The sequence below is a fragment of the Triticum aestivum genome, chromosome 1B (assembly GCF_018294505.1).
Source record: "Triticum aestivum cultivar Chinese Spring chromosome 1B, IWGSC CS RefSeq v2.1, whole genome shotgun sequence".
Classification (NCBI taxonomy): domain Eukaryota; kingdom Viridiplantae; phylum Streptophyta; class Magnoliopsida; order Poales; family Poaceae; genus Triticum; species Triticum aestivum.
The window spans coordinates 36,450,143-36,466,852 of record NC_057795.1 but is presented as its reverse complement, the minus strand read 5'-3'; the positions used below and the strand labels follow the sequence as shown (position 1 = coordinate 36,466,852).

General features: G+C 42.1%; 1 pseudogene; it reads left to right on the top strand.

Annotated features, from left to right (window-relative positions):
- Positions 1-9,755: 9,755 nt before the first annotated feature.
- On the top strand, positions 9,756-14,641 carry LOC123085852 (poly [ADP-ribose] polymerase tankyrase-2-like; annotated as a pseudogene).
- The last annotated feature ends 2,069 nt before the right edge of the window (positions 14,642-16,710 follow it).

The window sequence follows — 16,710 nt, the reverse complement described above, 5'->3', positions numbered from 1 at the left end:
CTCGTTAGCACTAACGAGTTAGACGATCATGATTGCGAGTTTCGTGAGCTACTCGTTAAGCTCGGTAGTAGCATGAGTTTGTTCATTATAGAGAATTTTTTGGTGACTTCGATCACTCCTAAGTCTATGGACGGGCTATTTGCCACATTCATATCTTTCTCATCTTCTCATATTCTCCATTTATCGAACCCTACTAGCTGTACCTATGTATGTTTGTATTTTATATGCATGTGATGTGCTTGTCTATTGATGCATTTTCCTAACGAGCTGCTCGCGAGCGCTCGTGAACATATAACGAACCAATCCAATCTTTATATTTAGCTTGTTATCCTTAAAGAGCTTAACAATACGAGCCTTAACGATCACGAGCCTTAACAAGCCGAGTCTTAACGAGCCGAGTAGCTCGTTAGTCCAGCCAGCTTAATGCTTGTCACTAGGGCCTAAGTGCCACGATTTTATATCTAAATCTATTATGTTCTCATGAATATATGAGTGTTCTTGATCCTATCTTGAAAGTTATCACTAGTAGAAAACAGGACTTTGGTCCAAGCTCAATGTACACATTAGACCCGGTTGCATTACGAACCGGGACTAATGTGAGCATTAGTCCCGATTCGAGCGGCTAGGGCGTCGGGAAGGCATTAGTCCCGGTTCAAATGGGACCTTTAGTCCTAGTTTGAGACACGAACCGGGACTAAAGGGTGCGATGCCCTTTAGTCCCGGTTCGCGTCTCAAACCGGGACTAAAGGGGTTCTGAAATTTGTTTTTTGTTTTCCATTTGTTTTTTGTTTCTAGTTTCTATTTTAAATTTCTTATATCTTTTACGATATTCGATGTTTTTGAGTGATTCTTTTTGCATTAGATTCGAAATTTCGTCTAGTTTCTGTTTATCCATTAGTTTTCAAATTTGAATGATTTAAATATGAATTTGTTCAAATTTGCTTCAAACCCTAGATTTTGAATAGTCTGAGTTTAAAAATAGTTTTAATTTAATTCTTTTTGCTCCTAGTCACATGTCAGATTGCTGTCACAGTAAGATTTATAAGGTTAATTTTTAGAATAATTTAAATTACGATTGTAATTAAAACAGTACTGCTTTGCTTATATAGTTATTTTAGTCCTTTAATTGTTGTTTTCAATTATTTTTAGTTAGTTCTTTATGTGGATTTTAACATGTTGTAGTATGCTTTTGTTAGACAACAGTAGATACATTTTTATAATTAATTAATATTAATTTTGCTAATGTTGTGTATTAATAGTTATTTAACCTTTGATAATAGTTGATAGAATTGGTTTTGCTATATTAAAAAGTAATTTTTTTGCCACTTTAATAGAACGTGACTCTGGCTTGGTTAACCTTAGTTGTGACTCTGGCTGGGACGGTGCTACCAGATGTAGTCGACGGTAGGATTGGATGGACACCATCCCGGACTCAAAAGGTTCAACCTCTACCCCACCCCCCATGTATCGCCATTTCAGTTTGTAAAAAACAAAGAAAATGATAAAAACTTCAAAAAATAAAATTCTTTGAGATGTAGTTATGTTACTACATCTACTAGTTAGGAAAATTTAAAAAACTTAAATTTGGACATGTTTTGCAACAAAGTGTTATGAAAAAGTAAAACGGACATATATTTTGCATACGATGTTGAAAAAACGCATAATATATCAAAAAACAGCATGAAAATCCCCATCCGACTTCGACGGCCATAGGCCGCTTTGCAAAATTTTAGAATCCTGAAATTCTTAAAGGAAAAAGGTTATCCTCAAATTTAAGTTTTTGTGAATGTTTGGTCAAACTACTTATTCAAGAAATATTAGTGTTAATAAATAATAATTATTTTTTAGAACAATAGTTTCAAACTCAAACGGTGCTTCATGCTCAAATTCAACTCTTAAGGGTTAATAGGATTGACAGCTTAGTATTGTCAGGAAAACAACAAGTGCAGACTTGGAAACTAGGGGGAATAGAACTCAAAAGTTAAGCGTGCTCAGGTACTTTTCCGTTGCCACTATTACGATTGCTACAAAACTGCTACTATTACTTTTGCCACCGTTACCGTTACTTCCATACTACTTTGCTACTAAACATTTTGCTGCTGATATTAAGTCTTTCAGGTGTGGTTGAATTGACAACTCAGCTACTAATACTTGAGAATATTCTTTGGCTCCCCTTGTGTCAAATCAATAAATTTGGGTTGAATATTCTACCCTCAAAAATTGTTGCGATCCCCTATACTTGTGGGTTATCAGTACACTTTAACACCTAATTGCACTGCTAGCTTACCTTTTGTGCACAACCTAGAAACCTCCTGCCGCTATTAGTGGTTTCAAACGCAACCAACTTCTCATGGGGGGCTCGATGCTCACAACATGCAGGATGATTCATAGCTAGGCCGCTCCATTCCATGCACTCCATGGTCACAGGTGCCTAAACATAAGGAAAAAGTGTTCAACTTCCACTAGTAGAAAACAGGGCATATGTCCGGGCCAGATAAACACATTAGTCCCGGTTCAATCACGTACCCATAGGCCCATTGGTCCCGGTTCGTGAGGCCAGGGGGCCTGCCGGGCCTCGTGGGGCCATTGGTCCCGGTTCGTCTGGCCCCTTTGGTCCCGGTTGGTGGCGCTAACCGGGACCAATGGGCCTCGCTCCTGGGCCACCACCATTGGTTCCGGTTGGTGGCTTGAACCGGGACCAAAGGGTAGTCTTTAGGACCGAGTCAAGCCACAACCCGAGACCAATGAACCAGCCAGGGGGGAGGGCTTTTGTGTGTAAAACATTAAAAGCAAAAAGAATTTTCATAAAATAAATAAAAAAAGCAAAAAAAAAGAAAAAAAAGTAGAAACAAAATAAAATAAATAAGTAGAAACAGAAAAAACTTTAATAAATAAGTAGAAACAAAATAAATTTTAATAAAGTAAAATAAATAAACTATAATAAAATAAATAAATATAGCAACAGTAAGTAGAAACAAAATAAAATAAATAAAGCAAAAAAGAAAGAACTTTCATAAAATAAATAAAAGAAGCAAAAAGAAAAGAAAATAAATAAGTAGAAACAAAATAAACTTTAATAAATAAGTAAAAACAAAATAAACTTTAATAAATAAGTAAAAACAAAATAAACTTTTATAAAACCTCTAGTATTATTGAAACTAAAATTATATAAAATTTATGCAACTAAAATTATCAAAGTATTTTCTTTTCAAAACATTAAAAGAAAAAAAAGAATTTTCATAAAGAAATTTTTTGTTAGAAACTTTAATAGCAAAAAGAATTAGCATAAAGAATTTTTTGTTAGAAACTAAAATAACAAAATATGATTTGAATATAATGATAAAACACAGTAATATTAAATAGCAGGAAAAAGAATAACTCAAAAATCTATGTTTATAGTAAAGTTATTCAAAAACTAGTGATTCACACAAATTTCAAAAAATTCAAATTAGAAAACAAATGGCAGTAACAAAGAGTTTATAATTTTTATTACCTAAAAGCAAAAGGAACTAAAAAATAAAGCAAAAAACAAAAGAAAATAAATAATGCAAAAAACAGAAAAAAAATGGGAATAAAAAAAATGCCACCTACTAGGCCACTACGACCTGAATACGACTAGAAACCCTACCAGGGGCCAGAATTCAGGCCCGCAGAAGGACTAGTAGGCCCAAGAGGCATAACAATGATAATTAGGCCCGTAAGCATGCAATTGAGAGGTGCTCAAGAGGGGTGCGACAATGAGGCTTATAAACCACTGCGCGCCCCTCTCAACTAGCGAGGTGGGACTAAAGTTCTGGCCACGAGCAGCACGAGGCCTTTGGTCCTGGTTGGTGGCACCAATCGTTACCAAAGGGGGGCATTCGTACCGGTTGGTGGAACAAACCGGGACCAATGCCCCCCTTTAGTCCCGGTTGGTGCCACCAACCGGGACCAAAGGCCTCTGCTTCCCGCCCTTTGGTCCCGGTTGGTGGCACCAACCGGGACTAAAGGGAGGCATTGGTCCCGGTTGGTGCCACCAACCGGGACCAATGTTCTGTCTATATAAACACCACTTGTGAAAATTTTCGTTCAGTTCTTCAATCTCGCCCGACGCCGCCAGGCTGCCCCTCTGCCTCGCCGTCGCCGTTGTCGCCCTGCCTCCGACGTCGTCCCGCGCCGCCCTCTGCCCCGACCTCGCCGTCGCCGCCCTCTGCCCCGACCTCACCGTCGTCGCCCTCTGCCTCGACCTCGCCATCGCCGCCCCTGCCCCGACCTCGCCTTCGTTGCCCTCTGCCACGCCTCGTCGTCGCCGCCAAGTGAGCCCTCCCTTCCCCCGCGCCGCCGCCCCTGCCTGCTCTGCTTGCCGCCCGCCGCCGCCACCGCCCCGGCCTGCTCTGCTTTGCAGCCCGCCGCCGCCACCGCCCCGGCCTGCTCTGCTTTGCAGCCCGCCGCTGATCCGGCCGACCTTCTCTGTGCTTTTTTTTCACACTTTTTTGTTCATTGATGTATGTATATATGGATGTTGTACGTATATGTATATATATGCAGATGTATGTATGATCCATGGATATGTATGCATTGATGTATGATTTTTTTTGTTCATAGATTTTTTTTTGTCAATTTATGTATATGTGCATATTTAGAAAAAAATTGTGTTGCAAAAGTTACATTTAAGGTTAGTTGATTTAGTGCATTTTAGTTTATTAGTAAGTGCTTAGTAGTTGAACTAGTTGATTTAATAAAACTACTTTATTTTACTATAGAAGTAGTTTATTTTTAGTAATTAAGTACTACTTTATTTTATTTATAGTAAGTGCTTAGTAGTTGAACTAGTTGATTTAATAAAACTACTTTATTTTATTATATAAGTAGTTTATTTTTAGTAAGTAGTTTATTCTTAACAAGAAAATTAATAGAACTAGTTTATTTTTTTAGTTCTTATTCCCGCGTATCGACATGGACGATGCCTATCCCGCATCCTCGTCGTCGACTCGGCGGAGGAGGCCTGCTTGATCAGAGGGGCCATGTCCGGGACTGGGCTCCGCCGGGCTGGTATTGGGAGGTGCTACCTTTCAGGAGGCGTAGGTTGGTGAGGAGCCAGTCCATCATTGACCCGATCCTTGTTTGGTGGCGGTCGCGTGGGCCAGTGACGGTGCCGAGGCTTCCGGACACCGTGGAGGTGGTACGTCACCGTGTCAGCGAGGAGGACGAGCACGTCCATCGCTACATGGTTGCGTTGGAGGGCAGGTTCAACAATACCTGACAGGTTCTTCAGGGATCTCACTGGAGCTATGATCCTGTGATGGTTCCTTCTCTTTGGGTGTCCACCGCCCGCGCGGATACCCGTAGGGTGCCACGGTTCTAGCTGCATTAGCAATGCTATGTGTATGATAGTATTCGAGGTGTATTAGTGATAATATTTAACGATGTACGGACGCAAGAGATGATGTAGTTTTGCTTATAATTGAATGCATGCTAATTTGAATACTACTTTATTTTACGATTTGGTTTTGCTAAAATTGGAGAGCACTATGCAAGGCATATGCATTTGATTAGTTAATAGCTCATAGCGTTTTTGTTTTTGCAGAAATCTAGGAGCCCCCTCCATCATCCCCGCCGTCGTCCCCGTCACCGACCCCCCTCCGACCTCGAGGTGAGACTAGCCAAATCTCCATGTAAATATGAGTCCTATAAGATATTTTGAAATGTTTTTTTCTCATATTTTCAACCATTTAAATGTAATGGCCATCAAGTTTGAATGCTCATATGAAGTAGATAAAAACATGTATATTTCCTTGCCGGCAAATTTTAGGCGCTCGATATGTCCTTTTTTAGAAAGATAATTAAATGATATTTCGGGTTGACTTTAAGTCCGTCGAGTCTCCACCATATATGAGAGGACGAAGATTACCGCCTGTTGTCATGGGGGTAGCTTCTCCTTCGTCCCCGTGTGCTAGACAATTCGGTCTAATGCACTCGGGAACTAAAGGAGGAGCTACCATCACCGATGGTCATAAATGTCAGAGAGAAATCAGTGAGGGAGAGTCTCCACCATATATATATGAGAGGACAAAAAATCCCGACTGTTGTCATGGGGGTAGCTTCTCCTTCATTTCCGTGTGCTAGACAATTTGGTGTAATGCACTCGGGAATGAAAGGAGGAGCTACCATCACCGACGGTCGAATATGTACACCACGTGAGCTGAGAGTTTTCAAGAAAAGACTCGACAGACTGATAGTCAACCCGTGATGAATAATAATGATCTAATTTAGGTTTTTAGTACATATATTTAATTGTACAAGTTTAATATTTGAATTGTGAACATAGGAAATGTCGTACTCGGACGATGAAAACCGCCCGAGGGAGTGCGACTGGTGCCACGACGACCGAGGTATGTGCGACAGGTTCCTTCAGCTAGACGATGATCGGCGCTTCAACATTAAGCTCGAGGAGACCTTCGATGTTGAAACGGTACACAATGACGACAAGTGTTTTTTTGTAATTAAGCACGACTTCAACTATTTCAACATGTACTTTTCATCTTTTACAATTCTACTAGCTTATCCCATGCTATGCAAGACGCTATGTCTTGGAGAGGATGGGTTTTGAAGACCATGAAAGTATGGAAACAAAGAAAATTCACCTAAGGACCCATCATGGTATGGATTTTGAAGTAAATCTGTACAATTCTAAGAGCGTAACCCATTTTGGTTGCAAGAATTGGGAAGCACTTTGCGAGATGTATGGTTTTTATGAGGGTATGCTTATCACCATGGATCTTGGTGATCCTGACACCGCCGAAGACAATTTGGATATTTGGGTCCTTGTTGATACGCTTCCAATTCTTCCCTTATGTGAGCTTCTCAAACATAGTTATTAAGTAATTTATATTGTTTATTTCAAAATAGTTGACAACTTATTTCCATTGACAGCTTATTTTCATTCTTCAAAGAATGTGCGGAAGATGGTAGACAAAACCCACTACACCGATGGCTCTGAATTAACTTATCAGGAGAGAAATCATCTGATCGCATTTTGTACTGATCTTGAGAATTACAATATCTACAATCGAACTCCTCAACATTATGGTCAATACATGCCACTAGTGCATGTGTTGAACTACGGTAACTACCATGGAGATACCCTGGTAAGATTTTTTACTATTACGACATCCGTGCATCTTTTGCATACTTCTAAAACTAGTACATCATTGCTAACTACGAAGTTACTACTATGTTTTTCAACAGATAATTCCGAATGATTGTGTGCCTCATCTGATGTATCAGCATGGTCGCCTTGATGTTTTGAACATACAGCCAGGTCATCCTACGAATCTCCACTGTCCATATCGGATTTCTAAAAGAAGTGGAGACATGACAATCAAAGAATGGAAAAAAAATGTATGGATAGTCGTAAGGAGGTTCTTGGAAGCGAAAGGAAGCGAAGCGCAAGAATTGGAGACATGATGATCTCCATTCTCCATAATGGAGAGTCAGGGTCTATATTGTTTTATGCTATTTTACCTTAAAGAGGGTATTTAGGTCCTACCTAATACTGATGATCATGTGCTAAGAATAATTAAGTAGGATTGGTTCGATGACTATGAGGATGATGATCGTATGACTTGTTATTAATAACGAGTAGAAGTTGTATGATGATGATTAGTAGGACTTGTTATTATGATGATGCATGGTGTGAGCATGAAGAGTTATTATATATCAGTGGGTGAAATGAACATGGATTGGATTGAAGTGAAGGCAACATGCATGTGGTGCATGTCGAAAGTAATACTAATCCTAACTTGATTAAGTTTCGATTGTACTACTTTCGGCATGCACCACATGTTGCCTTCACTTCAATCTAAGCCATGTTTAGGCATAGCAGTAGCATTGGTAAACCAAGCACGGAGATAAGAGAGAACACTTCTATCTATTAGCTAGCTAACAACCTAAATTAACCCCCAAAACCCCTAAACCACCCCCTTAAAAAAACAAAAACCTTAGCTCATGCCAGCTGCTGATGCCTGGATGCCTTTTGGTCCCGGTTGGTGCCACCAACTGGGACCAAAGGTCCTCCTGCCTGGGCTCGCCGCAGCGGACACGTGGAGGCCCATCTGTCCTGGTTCATGTAAGAACCGGGACTAAAGGCCTAGGGCTTTAGTGACGACCCTTTAGTCCCGGATCCACAACCGGGACAGATGGGCCTTACGAACTGGGACAAATGGCCCTTTTTCTACTAGTGTTCTATAGGGAACATAAATTCCCCTTTCTCCCTAAAACCCTAACCCTAGATGCACATGAGCAGAAGCTTACCTGGGTCACACAATCATCGTCAGATGATGAGGACGAGTCAGAACCATCAGACCAAGACACCATGTCTCCCTCCCGTCGGCGGTGCGGCGGCGGCGGTAGGTGCGCGCGCGAGAGGGTAATGAGCAGAGGAGAGAATGAACGGGCAATTGAAATGCCTTGCCGCGCACGAGGCAATAGAGTTAATGAGCGGTGGAAACGCCGTCTAGCCTCGGCCGTTAGCCCTGGCCACGTGGTCCCAACCGTCGGGCCAGGCATGTCAGATTCCGAGCTAGCCGCGGGTCACAACGCATTTAATGCTTTCTGTTATTCACTTGCCACAGAAGTGGTGGTTTTTTGTTATTTTTGGCAAAGTTGGTGGTTTTGGAGTACCCTAGCACGAAATCTAGTGATTTTGGGCAATTTACTCGTTGAGGTGACAAAGGGGGAGGCGACCATGTTCATGGCACCAGCTTACAGCTTTCCCCACCCATGGGGTTGAAGCTTTCCAAGCCGCCGGTCGTAGTTGTTAGCTCGTCAATTGTAGCTTTTGCACGTGCTGGTTGTAGCTTCCAGGGGTGTCAGTTGCAGCTTTCCAGCCTCCAGTCGCAGTCGTCGCCTCGCCAGTTGCAGCTTTCCAGCCTCTGATCGCAGTCGTCGTCTCGCCAGTTGCAACTTCTGTAGGCCCTGGTCGTAGCTTATGCATACGTTAGATGTAACTTCTGCCATCAATGGTTGTAGCACAGGGAACCGTCCCTGTCACAGCTCTCGACCGTCATGGTTGCAACCCCCCTCGTCACCGGATGTAGCTTCTACCATTAACAGTTGTAGCATGCCCCCCCCCCCATCGCAGCTCCCCGGCCGCCATGCTGTAGCTACTCCGTATCAAGGGCTGTAGCCACATCTGGTTACCGCCAGTCGCCACAATCCACATGGCTGCCGACATAAGTCACTGTCTCCAGTGCTAACTCATAGCAATCGGCAACATCGAGGCTCCCCTTGTAGCGTTGCCCCCAATCGCCCCTCCCCCCTCATCTTCTCTGCAGCATCGCGGGGGGCAGCTTCCATGCAGCGCTGCCCCTCCCTCATCGTCTTCCTACAACTCGGGACGAGGCGTGGAACAACTGAAGCATGACGTGTGCGGAGTTTCGGCTATGTCCATATATAGGACGTTGTTTCAATCCCATAGCGCACGCGGTCGACCGAAGTCTTAGCCAGTGACCCGACAAGGGCCTTTTACCATATCCATATGGGGTGTCAATTGTCGACTCGCTAGATTTGCTTTAATCGCCGTCGAAGAGGAAGATTGTGAAGTTTGAATTCAAATTTCAAAACTCGAAGCAAAAAAGGAAGAGGCCGCCGTGCGACGTGCTTCCCCTGGCAGGAGTGTCAGATCGTACGGCCCGTGTTTGGGCACGTGTCGGCATCCCATTGCGTCTTCCACCTGCTCTCTTTCTCTCTCCCGCCCTTTTTATTCCCCACCCGAGTCCACCCACTCCACAAGCTCCCCTCCTCCACCGCCACCGCCACCCCCACCGCCGGCGAGGAAAAAGGGAGAGGGAGGAGGATGGGGATGCGGGAATGGCCGCTGCCTCGCCTGTACGAGGTCCTCCACGGCGAAGGTAACCGGCAAACACCCTCAGTTCAGTTGTACGGCTCCCTCCGCCACGCCGTCTCATCGTTCGTTCCACTTGCCTGTGCAGAGCGCGACCGGTGGCCGCCGGAGGCCAGGTTCCTCGAAGCCGCCCACAACGGCGACGTCCGCGAGATCAAGAGTAAGGGCCGCATCTTAACCAAGTTCCCCAACCCCTCTCCCTCCCTCTCCGGCGTCCTGTGTCGATTTGCTCGCTAGATCTGGCCGCGGCCTTAGGGTTTCGCCGCCGTCTGTGCTCCGCTTCCGTTCTTGCCGCGGATTACGGCTCCAGGATGTCGATTCAGCTTGTGATTTAGGTCGGGTTGCTACTGATTGTGGGTCTTCTCCTTGCAATTAAATCGGGGGTTTCTGACCAACTCCTGAAGAACCACGCAGCACAGCAGCATAGTATATATAGTAGTACTTAAATCACGGCTCCATGGTTCGTAACTAAAATTGCACTATACTGATTCTGATTGCGCTATATATCTACTGCAGTACTGGGTTCTTGTCACGATTCCTGACTGAAAGTGTCCCCCTTTTTTGGTGTGAAATTCAGAGATTGCAAAGGAGCTGGACCTGCAGGGGCGTGGGATCCGGACGACGGTGGCCAACTGCCGATCTACCGGTATCTTGTCGAGGAGGTCAAGATGGATGCCGACATGCCTGACACCGCTCAGGGTAATTCGTGCACGCCTTTCCCGATCCTAAAGCATATGTAGTTTTTATGACCTGATTATGAACTGATTCAAATGGATTGTGTGTGTCTTAATGCTAGAGTTTACGCCCGTGTCGCATGCCATCATGTATGGCCACCTTCCCGCTGTCAGGTACCTTCTGGATCATGGCGCTGATCTGCATCAGCGACGTGGAAAAATCACCCTTCTTCATATGGCTGTAGTTCATGGTATGAAATGGAACTTCACTTGTTGGGCTGAATATGCCTTGGTTTCATTCTCACAGTCTTTTACTGTTTCCTTGCTCCCTTGTTTTATGCTTGAGCTTTTCCTTTCTCAAAACTGTTTTTGTGCTGGACCTACAAGGGTGATAAAACCGGGTTTACTTTACCAAGAGCTAAGATAGCCTAATATAAACAATTTTCTTGTTGCCATAAATTAAAAGTAGCCTGATCTTATATGTGATCAATCTTAATTATGAGTTAGCCGTCTCATAGGAGTGATAGCTGGCTTTCACGGAGTTTCTTCGTATGTATTCAAATAAGAGTGCTCTAGGTGAGAGAAAAGAAGACGCAGATTGTTTAGCTTCTAGGCACTCTAAAGTGCTTCCGCAAGACATAGATGTACCTTTTGTTCCTGACAGAGAAGAACCTTTAGAGGATCAAGAGTACGAGTGACGTATCAGAGAGCAGAAAATTAGGAACTGATAGTGGGGGAATGATTTTTGTTGGTTCACATTTCTCTGCAAAGTGATTCCTAATTTTCTGTTCTCAGATACGTATTGAGCATGTTACTGTCTTCTTATGTTAACTGATTATGGTATTCATATTCAGAGAAATGTGAACCAACAAAAATCATTCCCCCACTAGTTATTGAAACTTTTTTGCGCAAAAACAATTTTGTTCATGTACTGGTAATACTGTTATGACCTTTTTCTTTCTTCTCTTCAGGGTACTATGAAATAGTGAAGTTTCTTCTTGCGAGGGGAGCTAATGTCCATGCTATGTCAGAACTTGGGACACCACTCATGGATGCTACTCTTAGAGGATTTCCTAGTATTGTCAAGATCCTTTTGGAGCACAAGTCAGATGTACTATTGAAACTCTTTGTTGATATGTTGTCTTTAACTCCAAATTCTTCCCTTTTCTGGGTTTTGCTACTTTCCCCAATTGTTCTCACCTGTAGGGTCTTTTTGGTTGGTGACTAACCATGCCATGCCAAAAGTTTTAGTTAGTCACCACCTGCAACTTGGGTTGCTTGTGTCACTGACTCAGAAATAGTGTGGTAGGATTCTTAGGTTTGCAAAGTTTAACATTCATTTTCATCATGTAACCTTAGATATGTTAGGAAAAAGTGTGGCAAATATTGGCAACCTTTAAAAAACAACCAAACAAGCCTTTCTCGTAGCTTTAATGTGTGAGCCAAACCAGACATGGTGGTTTCAATAACCCACACAACAACTCTGAAAAATCAGTTGAAGCAAAGGGATATATCACTATATAAGTTGTAATCTCACAAAGAAGCTCATCTCCTTTCCATACAAACTCCATTTTTCTCTTAGAATTGCTTATTCCGGCATGAAAATGAAGTTCTTTTTTTTTCCAGCCCAACATTGTTACTCGTATACTTGGACCTTTAAACATGGCATTAGACAAATCTTTCGTGTCCTGTGTGAAGCTATTGATTCAGGTACAGTATGCCTATATTGCAGTAGGAATGTAGGATTTCTATAAAACTGACGTTTGATTAGTTATCTTTGTATCAACGACCACACAATTGTATGATTGACTTTCTTCTACGCCTTTTTCTGACAGGGTGGAGCTAATGTGAGCGGTATTTTTCCTCACTATGATCCTTTGCTGACGGCTGCAGAAAAGGGCTTAACTGAAGCTATTAAGTGCTTGTTGGAAGCTGGTGCAAACCCAAATGTTTTGGACAGGGTGAGAATGCTCTTTTTGTCACATATTCTTGTCTCTGGCTTGGCTTTATAGTTTACGTAGACCTGTCCTGTATTGGTATGCAACAAACGTAAGAGTTATGCTGTAAATAGGCCTACGTGATGCTATCTGCAAACAAAAAATAAAATGCTGTGCTAAGTTGCCATATTTGTATAAGCTTGTTATCGTTTCACCTTTCCCCCTTTGTGCCGTGTCCTTAATTTGGTCAGGTAGGTATAGATGCGATACTACCATTACATTGACCTAATATGAGGGTAGTCCATCAATAATTCAATACGGTTTGCATTGATCATGTCTAAAACATAGCTTATTTCTTAATGTTGAATATTGCTTTTGTAAAGCTTTCCGTGTTTCTCTACAGTTTGCTAGGTTGCCAATAGAGTTGGCTGTTGAGTATGGTACACGGGAAGACGTTGAGATTCTCTTTCCTTTCACCTCTCCTGTTTCAACTGTGGCAAATTGGAGTGTTGATGGAATCATTAGTCATGTGAAGATGGAAATCAAGCAATTTGAGGTATGTCACTAGCATAATTCTTGCGCACTTACGACTATTTTGTTCATGCTAACTCTGAACAGTATTGGTGTCAACTCGATGTTTAACCAAAACTTCATACATAAAAAATTCATATAGGAAACTCGTCGAATCTGCATGTGTTTTATTGCATTTGCATTGTTGTCTAACTCTGTTCCTGAAAATTCATTTTATTTTAATGATGCTTTGTTTGATAACCTGCTTTGCTCAAATGGTAATCCGTTAATTCTGATTTTGTTTCAAAATAACAGGTTGACCAATTCATTTTATTTAAATAGCTCTCTTACTTCATTTCCTATCAGTGTTGCAAGTGGGATTGTGAGATCTTGAATTAACTAGAACTGTTTCTTGTATTTGTTCACTTCACCTTGATATCTTGCTAGAGTGCTGTTTCTCCCTCACGCACCAGACTTAAGCTCTTATGAATTTCCCAGGATGACAATTTTGTGAAAAAGAGGATGTCCGAGCTGAAACTCCAAGCGGATGAAGCATTTAAGAAGCAAAATTATGTAAATGCATCAGTGCTCTACACACAGGTACATCCTTGGTCTATTTTTCTGTATACCACTGGAGGTATAGGTTTATAGTCATGAAACGTGTGTTACTCCATAACAATTTAGTTAATTTATCATTAGCATTGATTTGGTTGGTTTATCATTAACATTAGCTCACACCTTGGCAATGGAGAAATATTGACCATTTATCAACATATTCACCTGTACTTATGGAACAAATGACACACTCTTGGGTCTAAACTGAGCAGCATTTCTTGAGTGTGCCAACAGCTATTTTTTCACTGTTTTGTTTATTGCAGGCACTGAAGATGGATAACTTCGATGCTAAGTTGTTATCAAACAGGAGCCTCTGCTGGCTTCGCATGGGTGATGGACAAAGGGCTTATGATGATGCAACTGAATGCAAGATAATTTGCCCGAACTGGGCAAAGGCGCACTATCGGCAAGGAGCAGCTCTAATGTTCATGAAGGTGCACTCAGAGATGGAGTTCAAACTGACAATTTCATTGCATCTTTCGTATCTGTTATCTGATTCTGCTGTGCGTGTGCCTTAGGCATATGGTGGAGCTTATGAAGCACTCTCGCGTGCTTTAGAGTTGGACCCAGGAAACAAAGACGTTGAGAAATTATTCTGGTAAGGGATTCACCTTTCATCTTGTTCTTTCTCGAGTAATTTTAGGTGTTGTATAGATTTTGAGCTTTCTTTTAAAATGTATTAGTAGAATTTGATCCTTCTTTTAAAATGTTGTGATGAACTGATTCATGCAGGCAGGCGATGGAACTGAAGTGACCCACTGCAGAGAGAAGCTCACACTGAATCTCAAGCTCTTTTTTTCTTTTGCATTCGCAGACAAAAGGGCTAAACTTCGAATTATGGCACCTTCTATTTTGATGTAATCCATGGATAGTAGCAGCAGCAGCTTACAGGAAAACGTGTTTCTGGCTAGTGGCTACTTATTTCGAGTTTTGTGAAGCTCACATCCTGTTCTGTATGGAAGCGTGGCAGCAGTGGATGGTGAATTGAATTGGTTATTGCTGGAGTGAAATGTTTGGCAGAAGATCATGCTACTATGCATTGCCAATGCCTGCACGTACTATTTGCGAATGAGTGTTTTTTTTTTTGCACTGATAAATGAGATAAGCTGCTACCATGAATTTGCAAATTGTTGATACTTTACTTTCTAAAAATCTGGCACCGTTTTTGCTCCTTTTTTCGCGGGACACTGTCCATCGTCCTTGTTGATGTTAGCTCTATATTTTTCTTAGCTGGTCATCACGTGTAATATGCTCATCATAGTTAGTCTGATGCGTTATGTGGCTGCATCAAAGAGTATTAGTTGTGGAGCACCTGTCACATCACAGTTGTATCTGTGCGAGCGGTGAAACGTCTTGCCCTGTTGGGGGCGACGTGTTCGCGTTATATAGCAGGGGAGCCAAACCCTCGATGGCTTACATGCGTGCGGTTACAGGAGATAAGAGAGAATCAAGATACAACTTGAGGGAGAAGAAAAGAGAGGAGATATATCTCATACAAACTACCTCCTAGCTATATCTCTATATCCCAACTAACATGCCGCATAGGTGCTATGCTTAACACCCCCCTTAATCACAACTTCATGAGGTTGAGATTATATTTAAACTCTTCAAAGCTTCGGATAGGCAAGGCTTTGGTAAACCCATTTGCAACTTGGTCTCTGGAGTGAATGAACCGAATATCAAGCTGTTTCCGTGCAACTCTTTCTCTGACAAAATGAAAGTCAATCTCTATGTGCTTTGTCCTGGCATGAAAAACTGGATTTGCAGATAAGTAGGTGGCACCAAAATTATCACACCACAAACATGGGGTTTGAGAACTTCGAATACCAAGTTCCTTTAGTATTGATTGAACCCATATGATGTCAGCTGTAGCATTTGCTAATGCCTTGTACTCTGCCTCTGTGCTAACCTAGACACTGTGGCTTGTTTTCTTGCACACCATGAAATCAAGTTTGGTCCAAAAAAATATGGCAAATCCACCAGTGGAGCGTCTGTCATCCAGACAGCCTGCCCAATCAGAATCAGAGAAAGCACTAACAAGAGTTGAGGATGACTTGCTGAAGTTAAGACCAATGCTCAAAGTATGTTTGACATATCTGACAATACGTTTTGCAGCAGTCCAATGAACAGTGGTGGGAGCATGCAGAAACTGACATACCTTGTTGACAGCAAACGAGATATCAGGCCTAGTTAAAGTCAAGTACTGTAATGCACCTACCAAACTCCTTTACTTGATACTATCTTCTTGAGTCAAGAGTTGCCCTTCTGAGAGAGATAGCTTTTCTGAGCTAGATAATGGAGTGAAAGAGGGTTTACACCTTGCAAGCCTGCCTTTCTTACCAAATCGGTTGCATACTTCTCTTGAGAGAGATGAAGTCCATCCTTGTGTTTCTTCACCTCAATCCCAAGGAAAAAATGCAAATCTCCAAGATCCTTGAGAGCAAATTCTGCACTTAAATCCTTCAACAATGATGCAATGGCCTCACTAGATGAACTTGTAATAATAATATCATCAACGTAGATGAGAACAAAGATGCATGTATTGAGCTTATTGTAAATAAACAGTGAGATATCTGACTTGGAAGGAACAAAACCAAGTGATTGCATCTTGTGACTGAGACGGGAGTACCATGCCCTTGGAGCCTGCTTCAAGCCATAGAGTGCTTTATCAAGTTTGCAAACAAACGAGGGATTAGACTTGCTATCAAACCCAGGAGGTTGTTTCATATACACCTCTTCTTCCAGAACACCATGAAGAAACACGTTCTGTACATCTAGCTGTCTGAGACTCCAGCCTCTGGACACAGCAATAGACAGAACAAGGCGAATGGTAGCAGCTTTTACAACGGGACTAAATGTATCCTCATAGTCAATACCATATATTTGCTTAAAACCTTTAGCAACAAGCCTAGCCTTGTATCTATCAATAGTTCCATCAGATTTCCTTTTAACTCTGAACACCCACTTGCAATCTATAAGATTTTTACCTTTCTGTGGGGGAACTAAATGCCATGTTTCATTTTTCTTCAGTGCCACATATTCTTCCTGAAGGAAATATGCCCTAGAGGCAATAATAAAGTTATTATTTATT